This window comes from Callorhinus ursinus, unplaced genomic scaffold (assembly GCF_003265705.2).
Source record: "Callorhinus ursinus isolate GAN/ISIS: 27379988/994484 unplaced genomic scaffold, GSC_fseal_2.0 scaffold6, whole genome shotgun sequence".
Taxonomy (NCBI): Eukaryota; Metazoa; Chordata; class Mammalia; order Carnivora; family Otariidae; genus Callorhinus; species Callorhinus ursinus.
Window position 1 is genome coordinate 61,686,072 of NW_027397068.1, and position 18,960 is coordinate 61,705,031.

General features: G+C 35.4%; 1 long non-coding RNA gene across 5 annotated transcripts in view; it reads right to left on the reverse strand.

Annotated features, from left to right (window-relative positions):
• The window catches only part of LOC112819302 (uncharacterized), a 151,917-nt gene that overhangs the window by 9,772 nt on the left and 123,185 nt on the right, over positions 1-18,960 (reverse strand). For 4 of the 5 annotated variants that reach the window (XR_012378448.1, XR_012378450.1, XR_012378449.1 and 1 more), the window contains one exon: positions 2,793-2,864. The exons of the other annotated variant lie outside the window; for it this stretch is intronic. This is a non-coding gene — a long non-coding RNA (uncharacterized lncRNA). The remainder of the gene's footprint in view (positions 1-2,792; positions 2,865-18,960) is intronic. 5 annotated transcript variants of the gene reach the window in all.

An 18,960-nucleotide genomic window follows, 5' to 3' on the forward strand; every position in this document is an offset into this window, starting at 1 on the left:
CTTGTACCTGAACCAACCATCTAACTCCTTCTAAACAAGGTTACTTAGTCAGGATACCCAGTGATATTGTGCCTTGTATAATAAATTCTCTGCTCAAAACAGTCCTAATCATGTAATCTTTTCAGTTTTGAAAGGGAAAAACTAGCTTTAGCTCAAAAAGAATTTCTATAATTCAATCATTTCAGTATCGATCACCATATACGTACCTAAATCAATTTTAGATCAGACCTTAAGTTGGTTCAGGAAGGAAACAATATCAGGACAATGAAAGAATAGAATAAATATATAGAGAATAAATATATAGAGAATAATAGAATAAATATAACCATAGCCCCCATGCGTGCAACCCTTTTACTTCTCCCTTTTTAATTGTTTGAATTCAGCTTTTGTATCTATCAGTGAGTACCAAAATAGCATTATTAAGAGAGATTATTGCCCTCCTAAGCGTCCAAACCAATGGCCCTTTTCCCAGTTCTGATCTTTGAACTTTACATAATATCTGACCCTAATAATCACTCCTCATTAAAATGTTCTCCTTCTCTGATGCTGAGGACAGGAAGCCATTGCACTGCTTTCACCTTTCTGAAAGTCCCAAGTACCTTCCTTTTTCACTTGCTCCCAGTGTTAATTTTATCTTCCTCCTCTCTCTACCTCAGATTCATATCTTGTTCCCAGCTTCAAATATCATTATAGGAAAGACCTCCAAATATAAATAATAGTAAATTTCCTAGCAGAAAGAAATGAAACAGGAGAAGGGATGGTACTGTCCAAGGCACACACTGCTACTCACCCACTGAAAAGAGAAGCCGTGTGTTTCCTGAAAAAGGGACAGGCTGGATTCACAATTTATAAACTGTTCAAATTTTTATTTCTGTTTATAAAGCTAATAGAGATCTCCCTACTGCTTTTGGGGAACTTTCTTGAATCCTCTTCACATAAACTTAGCCTCTTTGTTTCTCATTTCCAAACACATAGGAACCTGTATTATCTGGACTTGATATCTAACATTTATTGATGTGAGAGTTACTGGATTTTGAATATTAACTCATGATTTTCATGTCATGCTACATAGAAATAGACCACGCACACAATAAAACCTGAGCAAGTAAAACTTACAAAAACTAAGTGTGAATCTCTATGAAAAATATTAAAAATGAAATTGTTTCTGGTAGTTTTATAGATATCCTCCCCAGACCCTGCACACTTTTATCTGCATAAAGAGTCTTCTTTTTTATATGAATTGCAACTTTCACAGTTACTGTGAGTAAGAGAACACTGAAGGGAACATGAGTGTCTGAGTCAAGATTCAGGTCCACATAGAGGCTCCACAACCTTCTAGTTCAACCTCCATGTCTTTATTTCTGAAGCAAAATTATTGTAAATGCCTGTTAACATTCTTGGAGGGATTAAAGGTAATGATGTAAAATGAGTAAAATATAGTAGATGCTCACTAAAAAGGCATTGCTCTTACAGTGAGCACCTCCACGGTAATGCAGAAGGACCAGGAGGCTAAAGGAAGTGCACATGGAATGAAGGAAGGCAGCCTGTAATTAACTCAAAACCAGAAACCCGAGTTGGAGACAGATCAAGATATCCTGCTTTCTACTTCTATTCAGTATTTGCAACAAGTACAATTACAACTTTAAGGTTTTTTTTTTTAATTAGTATTATAATGGAAAGAACTAAACAATATGGCAAAATCCAAGACGGTCGATGGTTCTGGTGTATATGACAAGAAAAGTCAAGAACTGTGAGGACTGCCTAGGTGGTGTGTTTTTCCATGCACGGGTGCCAAATAGGTGTTTGTTTACTGGCTTACTTGCATTATAAGATCATTTAGTCTTAGCCTCCTTTACTGAAAGGCTGGATGTGAGTATAGCATAGTTAAGAGAACCTGAACAATGAGCTTATCAGGTTTAGATGCAGGAAGGGAGGGGTTGGTGCTGTGTATCTGCCATCCTTGGTCATCTGAGGGTATTCAGGTACATATGTGTAGCTATATGGGTAGGTTTTTAAAATTGTTCTCAAGTGTCTCTGAAATAAACTTTGATATAAATGCTCTGTGCTCCCATAAGCCTTAGTAGACTCAGATCTTCATGCAGTGAAAGGATGTTTCCTCTGCTTTAAAAAAGCAATCACGGCAAACAGCAGAGGGAACTTGAACTCCCTCATATTGATGTCAAGTTTAAAGAAAAGAGAAAAGAATTCTTAATCTCAGGAAACAAACTGAGGGTTGTTGGAGTGATGGAGTGGCTGTGTGATAGACATTGGGGAGGGTATGTGCTATGGTGAGTCCTGTGAATTGTGCAAGACTGATGAATCACAGACCTGTACCTCTGAAACAAATAATACATAATACGTTAAAAAAAAAAGAAGAAGATAGTAGGAAGGGAAAAATGAAGGGGGGGATATCGGAGGAGGAGACAAACCATGAGAGACGATGGACTCTGAGAAACAAGCTGAGGGTTCTAGAGGGGAGGCAGGTGAGGAGAGGGGTTAGCCTGGTGATGGGTATTAAGGAGGGCAGGTTCTGCATGGAGCACTGGGTGTTATATGCAAGCAATGAATCATGGAACACTACATCAAAAACTAATGATGTAATGCATGGTGATTAACATAACATAATAAAAGAAAAGAAAAAAATAAATACTGTTTTAAACATTAATAAAATAAAATAATAATAATAATAAATTAAAAAAATAAAGGATCTATTGGGTAGTTTCAAAAAAAAAAAAAGAAAAAAGAAGATATCTTACTGCATGAGGATGAACAACAAAATCCTAGCAACTGACCTTTGACTGAGTAGTTATAGGAAGATGCTGTTTGTTTCCCTGAGCCAATTGAATCATGATGCTCCTTGTACCCTGGAAAAATATCGACTTCAATTAAAGTAAAAAAAAAAACAAACAAAAAACTGAACAGAATGTTTGATCAATTAATGGCTTCATCTTAATCACATCTTTTTTTTTCTCATTAAATTTTTGTCTTAATGGGTCTCAAAATTCTGTGACAGATTTTTGGTCAAGTTGTTTCCATTAAAAAGTATTTAATTACATCCTTCTTTAGCAGGATAGACCTAAAAGAGTAGGCCTATAACAAAAGCTACAAAACAATTACCCTACTTTAGGTTATTCCTAGAAAGCCTTGGGTACATTGCCTAGAAAATGAACAAAGAAATCATGATACTATTTAATCAATTTTCAAATATCTGGAAGTTGATTATTCCATTTGTGGATGGTTCATATCTCTGTTCTCCTTCCGTTCTCTTTGGCTGAATGCCTTTTGGCTATGATAGTGTCCCCATGCACTTCCACAAGAGAATGGGTAGGAAGAAAGATCAGCAAGCATACAAATCAAGAGACCCATAAACATGAGAGAATAGTAAGCACTTTAGCTAAATGAGGCTCATCTATTACCTATAGATCTAAAAATTTCATGCTTTCTGTAAAATCATAGTATGATGTCTTGCCAGCTCAGGACTTTGTATCATCAGCATTTGATAAATCTCAGTAGAAAGAAAGGATAGCACAGTGGTAGAGATCCCAGCTGCAGAGCTGAGTTCCCTGTGTTCACACTCAATTTCTAACCTTAAAGTTGATTGACTTACTCACTTGACCTCTCTATGTCTTAGTTTTATTATCTCAAAATAGCATTGTTATAGACCATATTGTATCCAAACATGCATTAAAGGGGCAAAGTCTGAAGATGAGGATGGACTAGGGGAGAAAGACTAATTGAATTTCTGCCATTTTCACAGCTCCTGACCAACAGCAACAAAGGCAGCTATCTATCATGGAGAAAATATATATACCTTCCCAAACAGAAAATCTATAGACCATGGGACACTCCTCTCAAACACACTCTCACTAATGTGATTAGTCACCATGAAAAAGGTGAATCCATACTGATGCCTACGCCCCTTGGCAGGAAAGGATAATCTCTACCTTTCCAAACTGGACTCTGGTATCATTATTCAAATATTAAGAAAAGTTGCACAAATTTTATTAAATGACCCAACTGTGACTGACAAAAGATTCAATTTTCTTTCTACCAGTCTCAGGCTACTGAATCCCTGAAATGTGGAATATCTGATATATCATAAAGCTAAATTGTCTAACTTATATCTTAGGAGAAGGATCTGAATAAATCCCCTGCAAAATAGGTAGTAAGCCCAAGAATAAAACCGCACTATCTGGGGGCATAGGGGATCAAACTTACATAAACGGATGTTACTCAAATAATAGAGGAAGAGTGGAAAAACCAGGCAAGAAGGATTATTTAAAAGTTAGGAAATGAATATAGCATACAAAAGCTAGATTTAAATATTGATTCCAGATTTTTTAGAGAGCAAATGCTTTACAGTCTCAAGAAAATTAAAAAAAAAAACAGACTTTGTAAAACAATACATAAAAGATGAGGTAGATCACTGGCTGAATAGGATAAATCAAAGAATTAAAGAAAAAATTTTAAAGAAGAACTTCTGGCAAAAGATGAGCAAATGAGCTCTCTTTAAAACCATGGAAATGGGAAAATAATGTAGAATAGAGAAACTTTCATACCCAATGAAGCTAAGAAATGGCTATAACCCAAACAAATTTTAATTTTAATTTGCTTAATTTGTTAAATTAAACAAATTAATTTGTTTAATTTCCAACAAAATTGAGAAAAGGCAGAGTGCCGATACATCATAATACCTATAACTCTGAAAAACAGCCTGGAGATCAGAAAGGGAGAGGAAATATGTGGTCAGTTTTGCTGCTGCTAAAGAAAGTTAAAAGAGCTAAGTCAACACCAAATGCCAAACAGAAGATGTGAATGCACAAGAGCTTTCTTCTAAGTCACTACAGTCTCCCACTCAGTAGAGGGCATGCTTACTGCAGGAGGGACTCTAGGCTTTTGACTCACCCAACCAGAATCCTTAGGAATGGAGACTAAGAATCTGCTTTAACAGCATTATGGGAGCTTCAGATAATGGGAATTTAAGGATTATGGTGATTCACATACTAATTTTATATATGTGTATATATATATAGTGTTAATATGTTTATATATTTATATTTATTATATTTATATATATTATATATTTTAATGTGAAATACAGCAAACAGAGAGAGAGGGGAGAAAGACAGATAATTAAAAGTGCGTGTGTGTGTGTATGTATAATATATATGGCACTATTTCTTGTGCATATCACCATAAAGAGAATTCACCATAAAGTATCCAAAGATCATTCATAAAAGATGATCATATATTAAGCCTCAAGGAAAACATTAATAAATACCAAAAGGTACAAATAATCAGATCACTTTTCTTCATCTAGAATTCAATAACCAAGCAAATAATAACATAAATGTAAAGCAAACATCCCAACCTTTTTGAAATGTAAAAACTCCCTCTCACAAAATTTATGATTGAAAGAACATATCAAGGTTAACATTACAGAATAATTACAAAATAATAAAATGGAAAACATTTTTAAAACAAAGACAGAGGGGTGTCTGGGTGGCTCAGGTGGTTAAGCGGCTGCCTTGGGCTCAGATCATGATCCCAGGGACCTGGGATGAAGCCTGGCATTGCGCTCCCTGCTCAGCGGGGAGTCTGCTTCTCCCTCTGCCCCTCCCCCCTACTCATGCTCCCTCCCTCCCTCTCTCTCTCTCAGATAAATAAATAAAATCTTTAAAAAAAATAAAACTAAGTCATATAAGCAAAGCTGTACATACAGGAAGAAAATTGTCTTAACACATCACTAAATAATAATGTATTTATTAAATAAGGCATTCAGTTCAAGAACTCGGAACAAATAGAGTAAGAAACAAACCTGTAAAGAAGGCAAAATGAAGGAATGAATAAAGAGGAGACCAGAAATTAGCAAATACAAATGAACAGAAAATAGAAGACAAAAATTGGAATTGGTAAATATATATGAAAGTACATTATTTGCAGGAGGGTGGAAAAATTACTTTAAAACACATACCATTAGCTAATCATTAAGAGGGAAAAAAGGGGGAAAGAAGCACAAATGCTTCTTAAATTAAAATTAAAATATAAAAGAAAATACTAAAATATACAAAGAAAAAGTTCTGAATATGTAAAGGATTATTTTATATAACTCTGAAAATAAGTTTTTTTCTTTAAATTTTTTATTGTTATGTTAATCACCATACATTACATCATTAGTTTTTGATGTAGTGTTCCATGATTCATTGTTTGTGTATAACACCCAGTGCTCCACGCAGAACGTGCCCTCTTTAATACCCATCACCAGGCTAACCCATCCCCCCACCCCCCTCCCCTCTAGAACCCTCTGTTGGTTTTTCAGAGTCCACAGTCTCTCATGGTTCGTCTCCCCCTCCGATTTACCCCCCTTCATTCTTCCCCTCCTGCTATCTTCTTCTTCTTTTTTTTTTCTTAACATATATTGCATTATTTGTTTCAGAGGTACAGATCTGTGATTCAACAGTCTTGCACAATTCACAGCGCTCACCATAGCACATACCCTCCCCAATGTCTATCACCCAGCCACCCCATCCCTCCCACCCCCCACCACTCCAGCAACCCTCAGTTTGTTTCCTAAGATGAAGAATTCCTCCTATCAGTGAGGTCATATGATACATGTCTTTCTCTGATTGACTTATGAAAATAAGTTTTTAACCATGAATGAAACTCATAGTTTTCTAGGAAAATATAAATTATCAAGAGAAATCCAGAACATATAAGAAAACTACACAGACCAAAGAGAATAAGTGAAATAAAGTTACTCCCCCAAACTGCCAGTTTTCATAGAAAATCCTTCCAACTCATACAGGAATAATTTTTATGTTATTTAAATATTTTCAGATCACAGAAAGATGAAAGTTTCCTATTATTTTGTCAAAGCCAGAATAAGACTCATATCATAACTGGACAGAGATGTTTTCAATATTTTTTGAAAATATAAAATAAATGAATATTTAACTCAAGTAGTTGGAATAATTAAAACACACAATGAAGTCAGCATGAAGAAATTAATAAAAAATAAACAGTGAATTAAAATGAGAAAAAATCAGATTTAATAAGTAAACAAGAACAAAGAATGTGAGGATAATAATAAGAATCGCCATATCCTGAGGTTCTCTTAAAAAGGCACTGAAGTATTCTTCCTCTTCAAATCTCCAAGTTTTTTCTTTCTTCTCTTTTTTACAAAATACCAAATTTTATTTAGAAATAATACAACATCCTCCTAAAATGTATTCTTATTCCTAAAATGGGTAAAGCTCCATCTCTTAGAATTCAGCTCAGCCAAATTATATGTCCTATTAATAATTGGACTGGCATTCAAAGAGGAGATGATCACTGTTTTCCTGTAGCTCAGTCTAATAGGGAAGACAAACCTATACAGAGAAATGCACTCTAATAAGGGTAGTAATGGAGTTAAGGGAAAAATAATAATCCATTGCTCTTTTTTTCCTATTGAACAAAGACAATTTATTCTGCTCAAGATGATTTACTGCACAACAAACTAAAAAACTGAAGTGATGTGATTTGGGTTACTGTTGTATATTAATATCATAAAATCATAGAGAAATCACTTCATTTTCTTGAGCCTCAGCTCCTTCATCTCAGAAACTGGGGTAATGACTATACCTACAGTACTGAGCTCATTGGGTGTGAGGCTCAAATGAGGTAATGTTCCTGAAAACCCTTTTAAATGTGCTATATGCAAGAGTTATTTTCATTAAAACCATTAGCATCAAAGTGTAAATGATTGTGAATTTCACAAGTATAGTTGAATTTCACACTTCTTCCATTTGGTCTAGAAAACCATCTTCAGTCACCACTTTTTAAAGTCAACACTTTCTTAAATGAATAGTGTACAAAGGATCCGATTCACAAACATAATGGCTGTTCTTCATCTTAAAGTCATAGTCATATCCTAAATTAGTTAAGATCAGTATGCGATCCAGAGTGTCAAGTTCTCTGTAGCTTACATAATGAGGCTCTTTAGGAGATGCTGTGCTTACTCTTTCTGACTATATTCATTATTTAGACAATGGTTATTAATCATGTACTTACGATGTAATGACAATTACAAAACAATAGTTCTCCAAACTGACCTCAGGTCAGCAGATCCTGCCTACTCTGCTACAGTGAATGCTCACACTAATACACCTTCCAGAATGTTGACATTCTGTTCCTATCTTTGAACGATGTGCTTACTAAAAGTTGATGTCTATTCCCAATCTACTTATGTTGATTGTACTGGTAATTATACATATGTAATTTAATTTACTACTGAGTAAACTAATTAAGTGTAACTGGGGAAAACAGAGAATTATTGTTTCCATCAATGTGAACTTGAATGGTTTGCAAAGATGAAAAAATGGGCCACTCACTTGAAAATCCACTGTCAAGCGAGTTGTGGACAAGGCACCTGTATAAGGTTAAGGGGAAGGGAGATAAAAAACCTGAAAGGATTCTGAACTGATATTGTGTCATAAGTATCTAGCTTCTCACTCTACTACCAAGGCTATGGAAATTCAGGATCATGCCTTATGCTTGTGGTTAATGACATATAATAAAGATGAGTCAGAACTTTTATCAGTGGACCCAAAGAACAGGATGTAAGTGGCCAAAGAACAGCCTGAGCTCCCTCTCAAAAATTGCTGAATAAAGGTATACTTCACGTCTTATAAGTTAAAATTTTTAAGGTATAGAGGATCACTTTTATGATTCTCCATTGACTTTTTTAGAATAAGCTGACCAATTATACCTTATTAAAATATGAGTTTATAAACTGGAATTATTTCCAAATGAGAACATATATTATAAGAACACTTAAGATTATTTCAAAATCCCATTAAACAAATAAATACAGATTAATTCCCAACTCAGACTTTGGTATAATAACACACAGTGGGGAATGGAAGATGAATAAAGCTAAGTAATGACTTTCAAAGCACTGAAAACTCACATATTTCTTACATTTGAGAAACTTCTCAGATCCCCTGATTCTGTTCTCAGGTTTGAAGCTGTGTAGATGACAATTTGCATAACCTTTAGAATGGCCTGATATAATGCCGTCCAAAAGTAACGCATCCTTGGTTTTGCTGAACCAATCAGATATAGGCGCTAAAAATACAACCTGAGTGGCGCGTGGGTGGCTCAGTCCTTAAGCGTCTGCCTTCGGCTCAGGTCATGGTCCCAGGGTCCTGGGATCGAGCCCCTCATTGGGCTCCCTGTTCTGCGGGAAGCCTGCTTCTCCCTCTCCCACTCCGCCTGCTTGTGTTCCCTCTCTCACTGTCTTTCTCTCTGTCAAATAAACAAAATTAAAAAAAAAAAATCTTAACAAAAATAAATAAAAAATAAATAAAAATAAAAATACAACCTGATGTTTTAAAGTTCATATTGTCAGGGCGCCTGGGTGGCTCAGTCGTTAAGTGTCTGCCTTCAGCTCAGGTCCTGATCCCAGGGTCCTGGGATCGAGCCCCGCATCAGGCTCCCTGCTCAGTGGGAGGCCTGCTTCTCCCTCTCTCACTCCCCCTGCTTGTGTTCCCTCTCTCACTGTGTCTCTCTCTATAAAATAAATAAATAAAATCTTTTAATAAATAAAGTTCGTATTGTCTGTCAGCCACATTAGTCATTTTTATTGATAGGAATTCCTACAGCTGTGTTAGAAAGAGACCTCTCAGAAGAAAAAAAGAAAACTCAGGTTAAATGTTCAGCAATATTTTTACACCTCATATATATTCATCATTCATTGATTCCTTTCATTTTTTTCAGCAGACATTGAGTTCCTACAGGGTACCAGACCTGTAAGCGGTGGAGCAGGGAGAAAATACAGTGATTAACAAGATCTCTGAATCACTTTCAAAGAGCAATTGAAGGTCCTTGTAGGATCTTAAAGGTAATGACATTATCTAGTTTACATTTTTAAATCTCTCAGGTTATGAGAAGAAGAAAGGGTTGCAGCAGAGAGGAAAAGGCAATCAAAGAAACCAGAAATGAGGTTCATATGCTGTTATCACCAGGTTTCTGATACCCTTATACCATGTTTAAAGCTTAAGGGTTTAAGGTGAGGCAGAGCGTGCCTCAACTCCCTTATTCTGGATTCTAAGCTCTTTGTTATCAGGAACCACAAATCCCACTTCTTGCTAAATAGGTCCAGAATTTTCTAGAATTACCTTGATTTAAAAGTCTGTCCTGACATTCCTGTATACTACAATAAAGAACATGCCAGAAATTCTAATAAGTTGGCCTCCAAACAGCATCTCACCACCTCTTGCACCCAGAAGCCCGATAAAGCCTTCCTCATTTTGGCTCAGAATATATAGTCACTTCACTCAAGGTACCTCACACACAGCAAGTGTAACTTGATGCATATTTTTTAGAAACTACCTTCAGGTAACTTTTGAAAATGTGAGAAAATGAAAAAAATGATATCAATTCTTTTGTCATTTTCAGCTACTTTCCTAGAACTAGATGCACTTGCTATTTATCATTTTTCTTTATTTTGGACTCATCAGCCAATTTTCAAGGCAATTTGAGTTCACTTTTTGTGAGTCTTCAGGAAAATATTCTGTCAAGGGCTTTGGGACAATCAAGATAAATGATGCACTTACATTTTTCTCATACTAATCACCCCTTTAAGAATCCAGCCAAAAGAAGGCACTCTTCTGTGCCAGGCTGCTCTTTATATACCCCTGGCTCTGCTGCCCTGAGCGCTCTCTGCTCCACACGTTACATTTCATTCCATCTTGTTTCTCCTGGTGAGCTGCCTCTCCATCCGAGATCCTGTTCTCAGAGCAGTCCTTCCTGGGATTTTGGACATTAAGGATTAGCATTTTGGAAGGATGAAAGAATTTATCTTTTATGTAATTCTCACTGTCAGTCTTCAGATATTTATATTTTTCTATTTCTCTACTTATACGTAGGTCATCTGTAAAAAAATACATATAGTAAATTTGGGGAAATTTGAGTTTACCCCTTGGATTATCTGCAGGTTGTTGTCAAATGTTTTCCAAAACACACGGATAATGTAAAAGAAAAGAAGAACTACACAGCAATCATCGTCTGGTAAAATTATCAAAGAATGGGATTTTTTTTTTAAACTTTCTCTAAGCCAAGCTGGAATAGGAAGGAATCATAAATGAGATTCAAATTTGATTGATACCTCGATGTGAGTGATGTGGTGGAAAGAATACCGAACTGAGAGCCAGAGCTTTGGTTTCTCCACTTTTTTGTATTTGCTAGAACTTCAGATAGAGAGGGTTTGTTGTAAACATATAGATGGACAAAAGAGCTAAGGAAACCTCTACTACCCCAGTAACAGGTATATTCCAGACCTCAAAGGAGAATAATAAATTTGGGAATTAGAAAATGATTTAGGATCCAACATCACTTTACTACCAACATTAACTTGTAACTCTCTAGACAATCTCTTGCCAATACTGTGACTCAGCTCCTCTATCTCGGCTGCTGTACATCTTTTACTTTCTGCTTAGTCATGACATCTGTACTTTGAACTTGAAAGTACTCATAACCTCTACATACTCACAGTTTCTTGTGACCTTGCCATCTTATAGTCTCTGAAACCTGACTTCTGTATCTTTTTCAGCATTAATCTTTATTACCAGCTGGAGCACAGTCTTTGTATCTTTCATACAAATTCTTCAAGGGAGAGAATCTGAGGAGGATTATTTAGTCACTATCATTTTGTTTGGGCCAAGGTCGCATCCCAGATGTCTCATGGGTTGCTATTAGCCAATAGGTGAATCTATAATCCTGGAGTCAATTTCCCAACCTGACCTAATCAGCTGCTACTGGTGGGATACAACCATGTGCTAATTGTCTGTGGTGTGTCATTGTTCAAGAAGCCATCTATCCTATAGTGCTATAGGCAGGGCATTAGACTTCTTCCCCAGTGAGCTTGGCTTCTTCAAGACCTGTTATCACATCTATAACAGGAAAAGTTGGATCACATACTCATTAAAGTCATTTCAAACTTTAAGGTACAAGAATCTACCTTTTGGGTTTGTTTATTTATTTATTTATTTTGGTTATGACTGTGTTTGGTATTCTAGGTGTTGAGGCTATAGCAGTGACTGAGATAGACCAAGAGTATAGCAAGATTCTGACAGGAATAAAAATTTACCACAGATTGTACAAATTAAGTGGTTTTAGTTAAAGAGCTACTGAAATATGTTAGGAAATATTTAGGAAATGAGAGAAATTGATGCACCCCAAGATCGGCAACAGTGAGAAGCCACTACCACATCTAACGTTGAAGGTGTTACAGAAACCAATGTGACTTCAAGACATGGAAAAGAAGATGCCTGGAAGAAGCTATAGTCACAAGGGATACAGACAGACATAGAAATGGAAAGAGGAAGTTCCCCAGTCTCTCTTCTCCCATGCTCTTGTCCCCAACTACAACTTCCCATTAGCCAAATCCAGCTGGAAATATTAGAATAGGTGAGTCGAGGTGATGTAGTCTCCACCCTCTGAGGGCCGAGTGCAGAGCCAAAAAGTCCAGAAAATGGACAGAAGTGAGTCAAGTAGAAAACAATTGCCACATGGATCTTGTCATCAAGTGGAGTAAACAGGTTAAAACATTAAACTAATATAATACAGTATAAAACAATACAATACAAAATAATACAATATAAAACAATAATATCTGATAAAAGTAAGTGTAATAATGAGAAGGGGGTAAAGAGCATAGATCTTTAAGGAGGGAAGGATTGTTTTAGAATATTGGAAAAATAGCACATGTTGACAAATTTCTGACATTTTAATAAAGAGATAAAGGGCACTTGCCTTGGATTTTTTTGTTTTGGAATATTTGATATGTGAAATGGATGTATGTGACATATGCAAGTTATGAACATAAAAAGTAAAACACCCACGAACCACCACCAATTGAAAAAGAAAATATCATCAGCGCCATTGACTTTGTTTTTCATCATTTTATTCTTTCTCACTCTACACCAGTGGAACTCACTAGGCTGCATTTTAATTTTTAATCACACTTTCTCATTTCTTTTAATATATTTTTTGTTTTGCTTATTTTTTGAAATTTATAATAATTGAAATCTTACGTTCATTCTCTAGGGTCTCACTTTTTTTTACTCAATATTACTTTTTTAAATATATTTGTTAAAGATTTTATTTATTTATTTGAGAGAGAGAATGAGAGATAGAGAGCATGAGAGGGAAGAGGGTCAGAGGGAGAAGCAGACCCCTTGCTGAGCAGGGAGCCCTATGTGGGACTCGATCCCAGGACTCCAGGATCATGACCTGAGCTGAAGGCAGTTGCTTAACCAACTGACCATCCAGGCGCCCTCAATATTACTTTTTAATATTCACCCATGGGGATGCACATTGTTGTAGCTCAACCTCACTGTTGAATGGATGTTTCATTATGTGAATATTGTATAATTTGCTCATCCACTGTCCTAAGGACATCGTGTTATTGCCAATTCGGTGCCATTATGATGCTGATGCAAATATTCCTATACTCTCTTTCAGATATATGAGCAAGTACTTCTTTACAATATATAATGCATGCGGGAACAGAATTGTTGAGTTATGGAGACTGTGCATGTCCAACTCTACAAAATACTGCCACTTGTTTTTCATGCTGGTTGTGTCTGTGTACACTCTCACCAGCAACGTTTAACAGTTTCCCTTGATTCATGTAGTCTCTATCATTATGTCCTATGGGGTGAATGCTTGTATCCCCCACAATTCATGTGTTGAAATCCTAGTCCCCGAGGTGATAGAATTAGGACCTTTGGAAGGTGACTGGGTCATGAATAGGATATTGTCCTTATAAAAGAGGACCCAGATAGCTCCCTCACTCTTTCTGCTATGTGAGGTTACAGTAGGAAGATGGCCATCTATGAGGAAGCAGAGCCTCACCAGACACCAAATCTGCTGGGACCTTGATCTTGGACTTCCCAGGCTCCAGAACTGTTAGGAATAAATTTCAGCGGCTTATAAATTGCATGAGCTGTTTTTTATGACAGCCCAGATGTACAAACACACTAGGTATGGTTAGATTTTGTGTATTTATTGATAGGACAAGCATGTAATGATAATTCATTGTGCTTTTAAATCGCACTGCCTTAGGGATGTTTATTGCTGTTTTATACAATTAATGCGTACTGTGTTTCCATTTCTGTGAAATACCTGTTCATATCTTTCACTCATTTTTCTATTGGGTTGTTGGTTTAATTTTCTTTTTATTCTTTCTATATTCTGAATACTAATTCTTAATCTGTCTCTGTATCACAAGTCTCCTCCCACTTTGGAGCTTTGTCTTTTTCTTTCTTTACAAAAGCTTTTAATAAACAGAAATTCCTTTTACTGTTATTGAATTATTCAATGTTTTCTCTCAACTGTGCACTTTTCTCTTACTTTAAGAAGGCTTTCTTGGAGAGACATGGAGGATGGTGGAATAGGACTTCCTTACCATCATCTTTCCATAGAACTTCAATTTTGGCAGTCACCCACAGATGAGAGCACTTTGTGGTAGTCAGGAATCCAGCAGAGAATTCTGACACATCACGGACACCGAAAAAAAAAAAAAAAAAAAATCCAAGCATAAACAGGTTAAAAAGAGGGGCAGTTTCATTTTGCCTCTGTCACCCCTCACCCTAGCTGGTGCAGCTTGGTGCCAGGTGAGACCTTTAGCCTGTGATTTCTCCCACAAGGAGAAGTGAGTGTATGTCCTTGAACTCCGACTCCCCCAGTTGTGCAGGACACTGCCCAAGAGGGTTACCTCCTCCTCACCTAATCATAAAGATGTTATATTGTGTGGTTATTTTCATGCACATAGGGGGCACAGCAGGTCTTCTTTGATGTCTTTTAGTAGTTTATTTTTAATAAAGGTTTGCACATCTTTTGTTTGATTTATTTCTCTGTTATTTTTATATTGCTAAATATCTTTTTATTTAATTTTTAAGCTCTACTGATATTTTTAGATCATAATCTTACATCCAAGAACATTGCTAAACTAGTATTATTTCTAATAATTTGACTGTGTATCATTTTGGGCTTACTATGACAAAAGTCATGACAGCTTTGTTTCTTTCCAATCATTTTATATTTTATTTTATCTTTCTCTGATGCACAACTTAGAATGTCAAGAACAACTATAAGTTAGTGATAGTGGTCAATTGTTGCATTCCTGATTTTAAAAGTAATGCCTCTAATACTTCATTAAATACTATGTTTACCATAGATGATTGGTAGGTGCCTTTGTCAGGTTGGGAAATGTGCCTTCTATTCCTAATTTCAAGAGTTTTCCTTCTCGAATTATTTATTTATTTTTGATTTATAGGTGTTATCAAATATTTTGCTTCAAATGTTGATAAGAACATTTTCCCCATTAATCTGTTAATATAATATGTCAACTAATAATGAACCACTTTTGTATGCCTGGGATATATAAAAATAGTAATACCTTACCTCTGTTAATTTGGATTTAACATGTTAATGTTGGATTTAATATATTAATATTGCATTTATGATTCTGCACATACTTTTAATTCATGGAACTTGCCTATAATCATTTTTTTCTCTCATTGTCTTTGTTTAGAGTTGGTGTCATCATTAATCTAGCCTATAAAATGTGTTGAAAGTATATTGCCTTCTTTTAAGCTCCAGAAGAATTTATGTAAGATCACAGATATGTGTTCCTTGAATATTCCATAACTTTTACTTATAAACTATATTGACTTTACTTTCCTTGTAGGAAGATTTTAAAGTACTGATTCAATTTCTTTTATGGTTATAGATCCATTCAGGTTTTCAATTTCTTCTTGAATAAATTTGATGTTATATTTTTCTAATATTTATCTATTTTGTCTAAATTTTTAAGTTTTTGGCATAAAGTTTCCCAGAGTTCTTATTATCTTTTATCTCTGTTTTGTCTCTAGTGATATCTCTTTTTTTTATTTCTCATATTGTTTACCTGGGTCTTTTTGTTGTTCTTATACATCAACTATGTCAGGGTTGGATGATTTTATTTTTTTCTTTCTAAAGAAGCAATTTTTGTTTTTATTAATTCTCTCTAACATGTTTGTTTTCCATTTCATTGATTTATACTCTTCTCTTTGTTATATGCTAGTCTCAGTTTCATTGAAGTTTGTTCTCTTGTTCCTTTTGTAGCTACTGTTGTGGATGCTTAGCTTTTGATTTGGGACCTTTATTTTTTTCTCATAGGTGGGTTTAGGTCTGTAAGTTTGCTTCTAAGCACTACTGAATCTGTATCCTACAAGGCTGAGAAGCAGTCTTAAAATTATTATTTTAATTATTCTACACATGCTCTAATTCCTTTCTAGTATTGTCTTTGGCCTGAATTATTACTTAACATGTTTTTAAATGTAGGGGATTTCTAAATGTAGGGGATTTTTAAAAATTCTTTAATTGTTTCTTTCACTGTGGTCAGAAGCATGGTGTGTATAATACTGACTCATCAAAATTTGTTCAGGTTTATTTGCTCTATGGTCAACAAACTTTGTATTTCTATGATACAGTTCCCTTGATATTTATTGAGACTTAACTGGTGATCTTAAATACGATTGATTTCCAATAATCTTTTTTGTGGTCTTGAAAAATGTCTATTCTCCAACAGAAAAATATATTGTCTACTACATGATGCTTCTTCATTGTGTTATTCAAATGTTCCATATACTTGCTGGCTCATTTATCAAGAAATGAGAGAGTTGTATTAAAATATTCCAATACAAGGGTGCCTGGGTGGCTCAGTTGGTTAAGTATCTGCCTTTGGCTCAGTTCATGATCTCAGGGTCCTGGGATCAAGCACTGCATCAGGCTCTCTGCTCAGCGGGGAGTCTGCTTCTCCCTCTCACTCTGCCTCTGTGTTCTCTCTCTCTCTCTCAAATAAATAAAATCTTAAAAAAAATTATCCCACTATAATTCTGGATTTTCTGTATCTTCCTATAATTTTGTCAATTTTTTTGCCTTATTTATTTTTAATCTCTGCTGCTATGTTCTTAAGAGTTATTATGTTCTCCTGGCAGATTAAAACTTTATTAATATAAAATGATATTCTTTATCTCATATGATAAAGAGCTTTCTGTCTAAAGGTCTACATTATGTGATATGATGATATTGGCTAGAACCACAGGAAATTGCCAGTTTTGAAATCACATTGGCAATTTCATGTTTCAATCTAATAACATTGTCAGTTTTTTTGCTGTTCTCTGTGTGCTTATGTGTTAAGTAAGTTCTCTTGCAAAAAGAACTTAGCTTGATTTGTTTTATCATTTTTTAATGATCTATGCCAGTTTTTAGCGTTTCTTGGTGTACTTGGATTTATTTCTATCATTTTATTCTGTACTCCTCCATTTGTCCCAAACTTTGTGATTTTTTTATTTCTTTTCATGTCTTCTTTTAGATTGATTTTTTTCCCTTTTGCTTTCCAATTTTTTCCTTTAACAACTTTGGAATGCAAATATTCAGGTATTCTTTTTTAGTAATTATCTTAAAATTTTAATGTACATACTTAGCAAGGTCTAACAGTAATGGGTATCTTTACCCTTTGCCCAACAACACGATCAACAATTACTGGGAAGAAGTAATTCCAAACTCTTCCTACCAGTTTCCTGCTATTATTGTCTAAACATTTAGCTCTTCATTGCTTTGTTTTCACCCCACAAATTAGGCCTTATTATTATTGATTTATAAGACAAAATTATATAAATTTTGTCCTTCAGGAATTTCAATTAGATACATATTGGTATTTATATTCCATTTCCATGTTTATCAATGTAACTTTTATTTCCCATTTACTTGTCACTATCTTCTGTGTTTTAAAGGATTTTTAAAGATCTATATCACAGTTCACTAATTTCCTTTTTTTTTAATATTTTATTTATTTATTTGATAGAGACACAGCGAGAGAGGGAACACAAGCAAGGGGAGTGTGAGGGGGAGAAGCAGGCTTCCCACTGAGCAGGGAGCTCGATGTGGGGCTTGATCCCAGGACCCTGGGATCATGACCTGAGTCAAAGGCAGACACTTAAAAACTGAGCCACCCAGGCACCCTGACAGTTCACTAATTTTCTATTTCTTTCTTTCTATTACCCTATTAACACTTTCATTAAGCTTTAAATTCATTGATTATGGTTTTCAATTCTACAATTTCTAGAAGCTAATGCTTCTTTAATTATGTGGTTTAACAACCCTGCAGCCCAAAGTTAGAATTCTGCTCTCAGAGTCTAGTGTTGATTCCTATTCACTTTTTGTGCTCTGCTTCAGAATGCAATAGGCCCAACACTTCCTATTACTTCTACTTCCATTGGTTTACCCCCTAAAATGCTGGTGTGTGGTCTGACAGTCTCTACTTATTTGCTTACAAGCAATCTTGAATCATGATTCTAGATAATATCACCATGATAAACAAATGAGATGAACACTTGGCCTAACAGCTACTAAGTCTTACTACAAGGTTGTTATATTAAAAACGGTATGATATCAATGCAAAAAGAGACAAATTGACCTAAAGATCATAATTGCTGTGAGATAGACTCACTCATATCTCAGAATTTATTGCATAATAAAGGTGGCATCACAAATAAGACTGTTTAGTAAATGATGATAATTGCTCATAATGGAGAAAAATCCATACCTACGACCACATACAAAGATGGAATCCAGATATATTAAAGAAATAAATCCAGAGGAACCATAAAGGCAGAAAACAATGTGCCTTAGGGCTGGGGAGGAACTTTTTTTTTTAAAGATTTATTTATTTATTTGAGAGAGTATGTGTGTGCATGAAGTGGGGGAGGAGCAGAGGAAGAGAGAGGGGAAACAGACTCCCCATTGAGCAGGGAGCCCAACACATGGGGCTTGATCTCAGGACCCTGAGATCATGACTTGAGCTGAAACCAAGAGTCAGACGCTTAACTGATTGAGCCACCCAGTTCCCCCTGGGGGGAACTTCTTAAA